General features: G+C 41.2%; 2 protein-coding genes across 5 annotated transcripts in view; one reads left to right on the top strand and one right to left on the bottom strand.

The window, feature by feature from the left end:
- The window catches only part of ERRFI1 (ERBB receptor feedback inhibitor 1), a 98,627-nt gene extending 95,881 nt beyond the window's left edge, over positions 1-2,746 (bottom strand). Inside the window, exon 1 of the mRNA XM_054008975.1 lies at positions 2,656-2,746. The gene's annotated coding sequence lies outside the window, so the exon portion shown is untranslated. The remainder of the gene's footprint in view (positions 1-2,655) is intronic.
- The window catches only part of SLC45A1 (solute carrier family 45 member 1), a 152,728-nt gene that overhangs the window by 65,883 nt on the left and 74,142 nt on the right, over positions 1-12,703 (top strand). The gene's annotated exons all lie outside the window — the stretch shown is intronic.

The following is a 12,703-nucleotide window of genomic DNA, read 5'->3' on the forward strand; positions in this document are numbered from 1 at the left end:
CACATCTTGAATATTGTGTGCAGATGTGGTCACCCCATCTCAAAAAAGATATATTGGAATTGGAAAAGATTCAGAAAAGAACAAAAAAAATTATTAGGGATATGGAACAGCTTCCATATGAGGAAAGATTAATAAGACTGGAACTTTTCAGCTTGGAAAAGAGACTGCTAAGGGGAGATATGATTGAGGTCTATAAAATCATGACTGGTGTAGAGAAAGTAGATAAGGAAGTGCTGTTTACTACTTCTCATAACACAAGAACTATAGGTCACCAATGAAATTAATAGGCAGCAGGTGTAAAAACAAACAAAAGGAAGCATTTCTTCACACAATGCACAGCCAACCTGTGGAACTCCTTGCCAGAGGATGTTGTGAAAGCCAAGACCATAACAGGGTTCAAAAAAGAGCTAGATAAATTCATAGAAGATAGGTCCATCAATGACTATTAGCCAGGATGGGCAGGAATGGTATCCCTAGCCTCTGTTTACCAGAAGCTGGGAAGGAGCGACAGGGAATGGATCACTTGATGATTACCTGGTCTGTTCATTCCCTCTGGGGCACCTGGAAGACAGGATACTGGGCTAGATGGACGTTTGGTCTGACCTAGTATGGCTGTTATGTTCTTATACACATGTGATTCTAAGAGTTAAAAGGCCTTCATTTCCATATCACATACATATCTCTATAGATTAGAGCAGGGGTCGGCAACCTACGGCCGATTCTGAGTGGCACGCTGCCTGCCCGGGGAGGAGGAGGGGCCGGAATGCACCACGCTGGGGAAAGAAGTGGGGGAGGAGGGAAACTTGGCTGCCGCAGGACCAAGCTTTTGCCTCCTGCCCCCGCAGGGGAGAGCGATGTGGGGGGGTCCCGGCCCCCCGCCCCACTCAGGCCCCCCGCCCACCGCTCTCCCCTGCGGCAGCCAAGATTCCCCCCTCCCCTGTTTCTTCCCACAACGTGGTGTATTCCGGCCCCTCCTCCCCCTGCCGGTGATGGCCCTTGCGAGCGGGAGCCAAGCCGAGCGCAGGGTGCTCGCTGCTCCGTAGAGCCGGCAGAGAGAGGTAGGGACGGGCCTGGGGGAAGGGGGTGGAACAGGGCATATCCCTCCCAGCCCCCTGCGCTGACCTCCCCCCAACACCCTGCCTTCTGCCCTGACCTCCCCGCAACACACCTCCCATCCCTCTGCCCTACACCCCCCACACACACACCCCAGCCTTCTGCCCTACACCTCCCCACCCCAACACACACCCATCCCTCTGCCCTGCACTCCCCACACACCCCCAGCCTTCTGCCCTGACCTCCCCACCCCACCCCAACACACACCCATCCCTCTGCCCTACACCCCCCACTCACACCCCAGCCTTCTGCCCTGACCTCCCCGCAACACACCTCCCAGCCCTCTACCCTACAACCCCCCACACCCAGCCTTCTGCCCTACACCTCCCCACCCCAACACACCTCCCATCCCTCTGCCCTGCACCCCTCACACACACCCCAGCCCTCTGCCCTGACCTTCCCCCAACATCCATCCTTCTGCCCTGCACATCCACACCCCCCCCAGCCCTCTGCCCTGACCTCGAGTCGCCCCACTCAGCCCGCTGCAGGCCTAGGTGAACAGAACCCCAGGCTGGAAGCGGGCTGAGCAGGCTGGTGGCGTAAGATCAACATTTTAATTTAATTTTAAAGGAAGCTTCTTAAACATTTTGAAAACCTTGTTTACTTTACATACAACAATAGCTTAGTTATATAATATAGATTTATAGAGCGAGACCTTCTAAAAAACGTTAACACGTATTACCAGCACGCGAAACCTTAAATTAAAGTGAATAAATGAAGACTCGGCACACCACTTCTGAAAGGTTTCCTACCCCTGGATTAGAGTTTTAGGATGAATATTTCACTGAAAATTGGTCAGGTAGATGCAGTTCAAGAATTTTTAAAATCTCCATTCAATATGTTTTTGACAGAAGACCGAAATCACAATTCATTCAATATGGTTTTGTAATTACGCAGCAAGAAGTCAGGAAATCACTTTTAGGCTACTCCTTCAGCAATGGCAATCTTGAACAAAATGCTTCTACGTATTTGTCCCAGTTACAAGGTTAGCTGCCCCTCTATTACTCATCTGGGCTCTCTGAGCTCACACCCTCAAGTTCCAAGCCCTGAGCCTTCACCTCTCTGTGGAATCCTGCACTTCTTCCACTCTTAGGCCAGGCCCTGGGCCTGCAGTGCACTATGCATGCACCATGCTTACCTGGCAGGTGTGAATGAGTTCAGCACCTGCAGTTCTCCCCTTTGATGGGGAGGGATAGCTCAGTGGTTTGAGCATTGGCCTGCTAAACTCAGGGTTGTGAGTTCAATCCTTGAGGGGGCCACTTAGGGATCTGGGGCAAAATCAGTACTTGGTCCTGCTAGTGAAGGCAGGGGGCTGGACTCAATGACCTTCCAAGGTCCCTTCCAGCTCTAGGAGATAGGATATCTTCATTAATTTATTTATTTGGGAACTGGTGACCAGTGGTAAACACAGTGACGCAGAACAGACTTCTTAAAACAAAGTATTGTCTAGATCTAGACTTTAAAATTAGGTACAAAGCATTACATAAATTCTCTTATGTATTTAAAAAAACTATAAAAGGTCTATACACATATCTTCCTTACCTAAGGCTTGCCATACCACCAGGCTGCTTAAGAAGGCCTCACTTTTTCAGATTCTCAAGCATGTGTCAGACTGTTCTCTGCAAACAACTTCCTGACAACTGCCTGACCTCTGGTCAGAGAGAGCCTTTCTAATTCTTCACTGTCCTTTTGATCTGTTCAATTCCCAGCACTAGCAAAAACATGTCCCAGCCAAGTTAAAGCTTGATCTTCACAGTTAACAAATGACTGCTTCTTGGAGCAGCTAGTCCTGGAACCCACAAGCAGAGAGGCAATTCTAGATCTAGTCCTAAGTGGATCTAGTCCAAGAGGTGAATATAGCTGAACTGCTTGGTAATAGTGACCATAATATAATTATATTTAATATCCCTCTGGTGAAGAAAACACCAAGGCCGCCTAACATGGCAGCATTTAAATTACAGAAAGGGGATCTACACAACAATGAGGAAGTTAGTAAAACAGAAATTAAAAGGCACAGCACCAAAAGTGAAATCCCTGCAAGCATGGAAACTTTTTAAAGACACCATAATAGACGCTCAACTTAAACGTTTACCCCAAATTTAAAAAAAAAAACATAGGAAGGAAACCAAAAAAGTGCCACTGTGGCTAAACAATGAAGTAAAAGAAGCAATGAGACACAAAAAGGCATCCTTTTAAAAGTGGAAGTTAAATCCTATAGAGGAAAATAGAAAGGAGCATAAACTCTGGAAACAAAGGGTAGGAATGGTCAGTTTTCAGAATGGAGAGAGGTAAATAGTGGTGTTCCCAAGGGGTCTGTGCTGGGACCAGTCCTATTCAACATATTCATAAATGATCTGGAAAAAGGGGTAAACAGTGAGCTGGAAAATTTGCAGATGATACAAAACTATTCAAGATAGTTAAATCCAAAGCAGACTGCGAAGAGTTACAAAGGGATCTCACACAACTGGGTGACTGAGCAACAAAATGGCAGATGAAATGCAATGTTGATAAATGCACATTGGAAAACATAATCTCAACTATATATATGGTGGGGTCTAAATGAGCTCTTACCACTCAAGAAAGATCTTGGAGTCATTGTGGGTAGTTTTCTGAAAACATCCACTCAATGTGCAGCGGCCATCAAAAAAGTTAACAGAACGTTGGGAATCATTAAGAAAGGGGTTGATAAGAAGACAGAAAATATCATGTTGCCACTATCTAAATCTATGGTACGCCCACATCTTGAATACCGCATGCAAAGATGGTCACCCCATCTCCAAAAAAGATATATTAGAATTAGAAAAGGTACAGAAAAGGGCAACAAAAATTATTAGCAAAAAGAACAACAGGAGTACTTGTGGCACCTTAGAGACTAACAAATTTATTAGAGCATAAGCTTTCGTGGACTACAGCCCACTTCTTCGGATGCATATAGAATGGAACATATATTGAGGAGATATATATACACACATACAGAGAGCATAAACAGGTGGGAGTTGTCTTACCAACTCTGAGAGGCCAATTAATTAAGAGAAAAAAAACTTAAGGTGCCACAAGTACTCCTGTTGTTCTTTTTGCGGATACAGACTAACACGGCTGTTACTCTGAAACCTGTCAAAAAATTATTAGGGGTCTGGAACAACTTCCATATGAGAAAAGATTAATAAAACTGGGACTTTTCAGCTTGGAAAAGAGATTACTAAGGGGAGATATGATAGAGGTCTATAAAATCATGACTGGTATGGAGAAAGTAAATAAGGAAGTGTTATTTACTCCTTCTCATAACACAAGAACTAGGGGTCACCAAATGAAATTAATAGGCAGCAGGTTTAAAACAAACAAAAGGAAATATATCTTCACACAATGCACTGTTAATCTTTGGAACTCCTTGCCAGAGGATGTTGTGAAGGCCAATACTAGATAAATTCATGGAGGATAGGTCCATCAATGGCTATTAGCCAGGATGGTGTCCCTAGGCTCTGTTTGCCAGAAGCTGGGAAGGAGCGACAGGGAATGGATCACTTGATTTCCTGTTCTGTTCATTCCCTCTGAAGCACCTGGCATTAGCCATTGTCTGAAGACAGGGTACTGGGCTAGATGGACCTTTGGTCTGACCCAGTATGACTGTTCTTAATGCCCGAGGTATTAAGAACATAAGAATAGTCATAGTCTCTTAGTTCTCTTCAAGTGTTTACCCAGAGGTGTTTTGTTTTCAAACAACCAGCTATTTAATTAAACCAATATATGCATACAATAAACATCACAATAATCCAAGATAGAAGAACAGGAGTACTTGTGGCACCTTAGAGACTAACAAATTTATTAGAGCATAAGCTTTCGTGGACTAAAGCCCACTTCTTCGGATGCAGAACTTTTTACATACAATAGTTTAGTTATATAATATAGACTTATAGAGCGAGACCTTCTAAAAAATGTTAACATGTATTACCGGCACGCGAAACCTTAAATTAAAGTGAATAAATGAAGACTCGGCACACCACTTCTGAAAGGTTGCCAACCCTTGGTCTAAACTGTTCTTTAAAATCTTCAATGATGGAGATTCCACAACCTCCCTAGGCAATTTATTCCAGTGCTTAACCACCCTGACAGTTAGGAAGTTTTTCCTAATGTCCAACCTGAACCTCCCTTGCTGCAATTTAAGCCCATTGCTTCTTGTCCTATCCTCAGAGGTTAAGAAGAAATTTTTTTCTCCCTCCTCCTTGTAACAACCTTTTATGTACTGGAAAACTATTATCATGTCCCCTCTGTGTCTTCTCTTTTCCAGACTAGACAAACCCAATTTTTTCAATCTTCCCTCATTGGTCATGTTTTCTAGACCTTTAATAATTTTTGTTGCTCTTCTCTGGACTTTCTCCAATTTGTCCACATTTTTCCTGAAATGTGGCACCCAGAACTGGATGCAATACTCTAGTGGAGGCCTAATCAGAGTGGAGTAGAATGGAAGAATTGCTTTTCGTGTCTTGCTTACAACACTCCTGCTAAGACATTCCGGAATGATGTTTGTATTTTTTGCAACAGTGTTACACGGTTGACTCATATTTAGCTGTGGTCCACCATGACCCCCACATCTCTTTCCGCGGTACTCCTTCCTAGGCATTCATTTCCCATTTTGTATGTGTGCAACTGATTGTTCCTTCCCAGGTGGAGTACTTTGCATTTGTCCCTATTGAATTTCATCCTATTTACTTCAGACCATTTCTCCAGTTTGTCCAGACCATTTTGAGTTATAATCCTATCCTCCAAAGCACTTGCAACCCCTACCAGCTTGGTATTGTCCACAAACCTTTTAAGTGTATTCTCTATGCCATTATCTAAATCACTGATGAAGATATTGAACAGAACAGGACCCAGATCTGATCCCTGTGGGACCCCACTCGTTATGCCCTTCCAGCATGACTGTGAACCACTGATAACTACTCCCTGGGAACGGTTTTCCAACCAGTTATGCATCCACCTTAGAGTAGCTCTATCTAGGTTGCATTTCCCTAGTTTATGAGAAGGTCATGCAAGACAATATCAAAGGCCTTACTAATGTCAAGATATATCATGCCTACCGCTTCCCTCCTATCCACAAGGCTTGTTATCCTGTCAAAGAAAGCTAGCAGGTTGGTTTGACATGATTTGTTTTTGACAAATCTATGCTGACTGTTACTTATCACTTTATCTTCTAGATGTTTGCAAATTGATTGCATAATTATTTGCTCCATTATCTTTCTGGGTACAGAAGTTAAGCTGACTGGTCTGTAATTCCTCGGGTTGTCCTTATTTCCCTTTTTATAGATTGTCACTATATTTGTCCTTTTCCAGTTGTCTGGAATCTCTCCCATCTTCCATGACTTTTCAAGATAATCGCTAACAGCTCATATATCTCCTCAGTCAGCTCTTTGAGTATTTATACAGGCTTCCTGCAGCTTAAGCCCCTGTTGACTATAGTTGTTTTGGCTGAAAGGTCATTTTTCCTTACAATCAATTTTAAAGTTTCTACTATTAGTTTAAAGAGATCTGAATTTAATTCAATCCTCTTAACACTATAATTACTGTATAGTCTCTTTATGGCTATGGTAAGTATCCCATTAGTGCCTGTAGCAGCACAGAGATCTCAAACCTTTGGGCATCAACACAATTAAATTAAAAAATTAAAATTGTAGTTTGAATTTTTATATTGTACAGTTTGAAAGTTGAAACATTTACTGTGCTGTTTGCGATTTTCTGGTCTTCGTTCTTCTGTAAATGACTGAGGGCCCCTTTGACCTGATCCCCTCCCCACTGTCAGCGGCACCAAAACTATGGCTACTGAAAGCCACTAAAGAATCAACCCACCCCAAATAATCAATAGTATTTGCTCAGCTGGCTATATGCTTTACTATAACTAGATGATATATTGTAGAAGGACTCGTCTCCCCACAAAATGGGAAACTCACAAATACCCCCTTCTTAAAGATTCAGAGGACCAAGTTCAGCTCTCATTTATACCACTTGACATCTGGAATTACTCCATTAAAGTCAGTGACTACTCCAGATTTACAGTATTGTAACTGAATAGATTTCAGCCCAAAATGTTTGGTTACCTGATGTGATATATGTACCAAATTGCAGTCAACTGCATGGCATAGAGTCGCAGCTTGCAATGTCTGACGTTTGTTTATTGTGTTGAGTTTTATTCATAGGTAATTAAAATGTTATAAGTGTTAATACAGTGTAAATGGAGTTCACAACATGGGGACTGAACAGTGACTGTGGTGAGAAGCTTAATATAGGGCAAATGGGTGTGGGGCTCAAAGGGCCATGGAGGATCCCCTTCTCCTCTTTTTCTAGTGAACGAGGTCTGCTTGTTCATTATAGCACTGAATGCCTCAGAACACCCAATAAATGAATTATACACTTGCCAAAGAGCACTTGTGCGTCACCACAAAAATGCAGAAAACCAGTGGCAATGGAATGTATGGTGGATGCCTCCTTAATGCGCACCGCAGAAAGATTACCTAATGACATGTGCAGAGTCCAAATAAGTGGATTAGCAAAATAAAGACAGACAGATTGCAATGGATTAACTTTAACCAACACTACTTTATTGCAAGGCAGCCACTATAGCAATCAAGGGCACTTCCTCTCAGACTTCCCCCAACTTAATTTCCATACATCTCACAGGGAAATTCTACCTAGTGACCTCACAAGAAATCGCCATTTGGCATCTGTTTTTAGGACACAGCCTCCACCTAGAGCAACTTTCTGGTGTCATTATAAGCTGTCAGAGTCACTCGTTCAGACAGAAATTGCTAAACCAGTGGGGCCATCGAGTCCAGTATCCAGACTCCAACAGTCATTAGCACCAGCTGCTTCAGAGGAAGAAGCCCTGCAGTAGGCAGCTAGGAAATGAGAAAATGGAGTAGCTTCTAACCCCCAATACTTAGAGGTTGGCTCGTACTTTTAAGCAGCTGGTTTTAGATCCTTTTAAAAATTGTTTAATTTTTAATATTTACAGTTATAATTCTTGATATTCTTGTTATCCATATAAATCACAGACACGTAGGACTGGAAGGGACCTCAGTAGATCACTTAGTCCAGTCCCCTGAACTCATGGCAGGACTAAGTATTATCTAGACCATCCCTGACTTGTGTTTGTCTAATCCGTTTAAGGTGCCAACCCTCCTGGTTTTGCTGGAATCAAGCCTTATCTCCCAGAGGCTACTGCAGACAAACCGGGAGATTTTTGGTGTAAACAGTCCAGCAGCACAGGATAGTTAAGCACTGGAAAATGTCTAATCACTTTTTGAATCCTGTTAAATAAATGTCCTTTATCTAGCAGCAATGAGTTCCACTCTCTAACAGTCCACAGTGTGAAAAAGTATTTCATTCCATCTGTGTTGAATTTGCCACCTTTCAAATAAATTTTAATTGACTGTCCATGCTCTTGTACTATAAGCCAGGGCAAATATAAATTCCTTATCTATCCTTCTCTACAGACCAAAACTCTCATGATAAAAGATGGACAAGATCTGAATTGTCCGCTGCTTCTATATACCCACTATAAACAGATGCCCCCAAATTCCTGTGAACCCTCCAGCTCCCCTATTCTTGAGCTACTGATCCTGTAATTTTCCCAGAGATAAATTCAGTTGCATTCTAATCTTGAATAAATTATCCAGTGGTCATTGTGTGATTATTAACCAATTCCACAGTTTAAGATTAAAATCTTATTTTCTAAGAATACTTGGACTTTGTTTATTGCTCCATTCTAGAAATATTCATGTTAAGAGAGATTTAACCAGTTTTTCAATATATGATCAATAAAACAGTCATAATAAAAAGGTACAAAAGTTTGTACTTTACAAACTGGAAAAGGTAATTTCAAGCATAGATTTCACTAGTCTGTCTCCACCACTGGGGTCTAGGGGCTGTGGAAAAATTTCTGATGTGTTGCATTGGTGTGACAAAGTGGGTTGATTTAAGATTTAGCACCGTTTTATCATAGCAAAATTCCTGCAATACACAATTTGACAGAACCGAGGAGTGTTATACAAGATTGTAGTGGAGCAACTCCCATCAGTGGGGCTGATGGGGCAAAACCTCATGCAGCATTGTGAAAACATCCATTTTGTTGTTGTGTTTGGATTCAATTGTGGTGTCACTACGTTGTCCTACATCTCATTTTGGGGTCCTAATTTTGCTGTAAAAAGCTTAGTGAATTTAGAATAAGTGTATAGAAATCTTTTTTTAAATCCTTGTTCAGATTATATATTTAATTTGGGATACATAATGTCTTGTGAACTTTACTTATACTCATCCGACATCTCCCCTCCACCCCAAACAATGGCAGATTACCTTGAAATGTAACACACAATATAGACACTTTCCAGTGCCATGCACTGATTTTACGGTTTTACTATTTCCAGAAAAATCTATGTGTAATCCTGAAACTTAGTAGATTTGAGTCAGACATCATATATTAATACAGGGCTAAATTCTCTAACCTTTACTCATGTGAAAGCCACTTACTCAGATAAACCATGTGTTACTCTTAATCTGAAAGGGCTGTGGAATCTGTTCCACACTTGGGAAATGTAAAGACTATCTCCCTCTAGTATTTTAACCTCAATAGTAAAAATACCTTACCTATATGTAGCTATAATATAATAGGCCTTTCCCCTCTATATTCTATCATTCTGGCAGCACCTTTCATCTCAGGGGGATCCCAGAATACTTTACTCTACATACGTGATTAGCTTTATCTACAACTGAAATACAGCTACCTCTGGGAAGGAACATGGCAGCTCTCCAGTATTGCACAATGACACCATACAACAGTTTAAAATAGGAGTAAAGAAGACTCCTGCATCAAGCTGAAACTTCAGGATAATGCAGGGAGGCAGAATGTATTTATCCCAATAAAAATTTGGCCAAGACAATAGGATTAGCATTCCTATTTTTGTTAAAAGTGCCATTGGATATTTATTGACATCCTCTCCACTTTTAAATCTCTCAAAAAACATCTTCCACTATCCTGATGATAGTGACTCTTGGTCTATACAGAAAATTCCTTTTGTTTTTTCCTTCAGACTGAACTCCATCTGTCTGGTTGGCTGGCAAAGGAGCACCCTCCAGACAACAAGGATCCTGTCCTATAAATTATACAAAGTACAGCTACTGGGCTGCATGACTGGTGATTTATTCCTGTTGAATGTAGCAATTTAATAATTTTTACAGTAAATTAATTATAGTTCTATATCCTCACGCATCCTCCAAAAGACTCTGGAATGTACGTGTTTCTTCATTCACATATACTTATCCATGACAAGGACAGCTTGAAAGATTAATCTTCAGATGCCATCTAGGAAATTCTGGTAGGGCCTTTGGGTGCAAAATGAGAAGTGTCAGCTTTTGTAAATTCACCTCAACTGTTGGACACCAGGGTCTTGTTTCACATTACACTGACTAATTCTATTGGAATGAGCCATTGATTGCCCTTTTAAGATACAGCGACATCAATGAGTGAAATGGAGCTGAGTATTTTAATTAGTAGCATGTAGCAGTGGGTGTTAACTTCAGCCTTTCCCACCCCCTCTTTGCTGATATTCAGAGCAGGCAAGGCAGTGAGAGCATGAATCAGTGGAAACAGTCATACAGGAAGTGGATTCAGTAAAGCCTGTGTCATGGACTTTTCCTCAAGATCCAATTTCAATTCCTTTCTGGTGATCTGGCCTTCAACATGCACTTATCAATTGTATTTTTATGCATTTAGATTTTTTTTTCTTTCAAGTGAGCACTTGTGCTACTTGAGCATTTCCTCGTGCCTGTCTTGCACTTTAGAGACCTCCACATTTATTTATAACCTGTATATATTTGCTACTTCACACCTGAAATTTGTCTCTCTGTATAAAGTAATAGACAATGACAAGTATCCAAGTATAAAATACCTCTTAGAGAGTTACTGCTTTTCTGAAGTTGCTGAAATATTTGGGCTCTGTTTGCATGTGGCTAAAAATAAGTGCATTTACCATGTAACCAGTCACATTAACATATAATTAGAAGGACAGGAAATAATGTTTTGAAGTTTTAAGGAAACAGAGTGACAGAGACTTGTAAGAAGGCCAGTTTATGCATAGACAGTAGCACAGTTGAGAGATGACCAGACTTCCTGTGCAATGCCCAATTGGTTGAGTCTGACTCCACAGGTATTCATGATGGCTCCATGCGAAAGCCTTCACTCTGTAGGGAGGTGAATTACTACAATGGACTGGAGTTCTCATACTTTAAACTGTTAAGGAAAAAAATCCCAAAACAAACAAAAGAAAACCAACTTATTTTTAGACATTTTTCTTCACTCAGCCTGTGATCAGAGCCCATTAGCAATGAAGTCTGACCACATGGAGAAGACCACAGGTAGCAAAATTAGCAAGTTCAATGCACACTGATGTTTGTAATAATATAAATAAATATTCTAAATATTGTAGTATTCATTCTAAAATAAAAACTACCACAATTTCTGAACCTACACTAAGTTAGTTTAAAATTGTCCTGTTCATGAGTGCAGCACCAAAGTGTCCAGAGACAAGCCCATAGTAGACATGTATCTTATTTTTAATTAAAAAGATGAATAATTTTCATTACTCTGTTTCTGTCAGGATGATTGTGCCATGTCACATGCAGAACTGTATTGATCAGGATTCCTGACACATTGGGGATGACACAGGCTCTAACCCATTGACTGCTTCTGTATTTCCTTCCATTTTGACAGTCAGTCACCACAAAGTTTCACAAATATATATGTGACAGTTAATTTTCAATACACCATAAACTAAGAATAGTTAATTTCATGGATATGCAGCCTGACTTTGGGAGGTGATGAGTGCATACAACTCTGTTGTTTCAGTGAGATATTCAGACAGATAATTGGTAATTGTCAGAGTATGTGATAATAAATGCAAAAAAACCAAGGAGCCCTTGTGGCACCTTAGAGTAACATTTATTTAGACATAAGCTTTCGTGGGCTAAAACCCACCTCATCAGATGTATGGAGTGAAAAATACAGTAAGCAATATTATATACACACACACACCACATGAAAAGATGGGAGTTCCCTTACTAAGTGTGTGGGGGGGGGAGGGGTCAGTGCTAACAAGGCCAATTCAATTATGGTGGAAGTGGCCTATTCTCAACAGTTGACAAGAAGGGGTGAGTATCAGCAGAAGGAAAATTACTTTTTGTAGTGACCCATCCATTCCCAGTCTTTATTCAGGCCTAATTTGATGGTGTCCAGTTTGCAAATTAATTCCAGTTCCTCAGTTTCTCATTGAGTGTTCAATCTCCCTGGACACTCAATGAGAAACTGCAGAACTGGAATTAATTAATAAAGACTGGGAATGGATGGGTCACTACAAAAAGTAATTTTCCCTCTGCTGATACTCAGCCCTTCTTGTCAACTGTTGGAAACGGGCGATGAATTGAATTGGCCCCCTTAGCACTGACTCCCCACTTGTTAAGGCAACTCCCATCATTTCACGTGCTGTGATATATCTACTGCTTATTGTATTTTTCACTCCATGCAACTGATGAAGTGGGTTTTAGCCCA

This window comes from Malaclemys terrapin, chromosome 19, assembly GCF_027887155.1.
Source record: "Malaclemys terrapin pileata isolate rMalTer1 chromosome 19, rMalTer1.hap1, whole genome shotgun sequence".
Classification (NCBI taxonomy): Eukaryota; Metazoa; Chordata; order Testudines; family Emydidae; genus Malaclemys; species Malaclemys terrapin.